Source organism: Chrysochloris asiatica, unplaced genomic scaffold (genome assembly GCF_000296735.1).
Source record: "Chrysochloris asiatica unplaced genomic scaffold, ChrAsi1.0 scaffold00127, whole genome shotgun sequence".
Taxonomy (NCBI): Eukaryota; Metazoa; Chordata; class Mammalia; order Afrosoricida; family Chrysochloridae; genus Chrysochloris; species Chrysochloris asiatica.
In genome coordinates, this window is record NW_006408645.1 from 1,830,754 (window position 1) to 1,831,818 (window position 1,065).

Genomic DNA, 1,065 nt, shown 5'->3' on the forward strand with positions numbered 1-1,065 from the left:
AGACATTGGCTACTTAAAATGAGGGGGCGATAAAGGCATGAAGTGACTGGCTTACAAGGTTTCAAGAGGGAGTTTAGTTTAAGAGTATGGGGGGAAAGAAAGAGTCCCCACTAAATAGTTTTCATCTTGTCTAGAAAGGTCTGGTGAAAAGATATGGGGATATGATTCAATAGTGAATAATTGTTATCATGAATAATTGCGACTGTCACAATTGTAAAGGTACAAGTTTTGTAACAACAACAGGGGAGTGGTTAATCTTACAATCCAGAAACAGAGGAGCCTAGGACCATCAAAGGAGAAAAGCACAAGCAGAATGCGAGACCTTATTTAGAGAAGCAGTGACGCCAGAGAAGGAGGCAGAGATGGGGTCATGGAGAGGGGACACAGCTGAGGACTCTAGATTGATGGGAAGAGAGCTATTAAGAGTTGGTGGCCAGGAGGCAGACTTGCAGAATGTGCCCTTTTGGAGGTGTAAATTATTATATATGCATGAGTTTTAGTTTTAAAACTAAAGTTGATAGAGAGAAATACTGTTAACTAACTGATGGTACCAGGAGGGGATTCTAATCATTGTAATGAAACAAGGTGTGTGATTTGTTGAATTTAAAACTGATTATCTGCCCTGTAAACTTTCGCTTAATTCACAATAAAAACCTTAAAAAAAAGAAAAGAAAAGAAAATGGGACTTCTCCATGAGAAAAACAAAACAAAACAATTACAAACTTTATATGGAAAAGAAAGAGACCCAGGATAAGCAAAGCACTGCTTAAGAAGAAGAATAAGGTTGGAAACCTTTCACTCCCTGATTTCAAAATTTATTACACGGCTACAATGGTCAAAACAGCTTAGTACTGGTACAATGAAAAATACATAGATCAATGTAACAGAGTTGAGAATCCAGAAATTAATCCATCCACATACAGCCAACTGATTTTCGACAAAGTGCCTAAATATATTGCATGGGGAGTGAAATGGTCCTGGAAGAACTGGAAAACAATATGCAAATGATTGAAACAAGACCTTTACCTCATGCATCATACAAAAACCAACTCAGCATGGATTAAA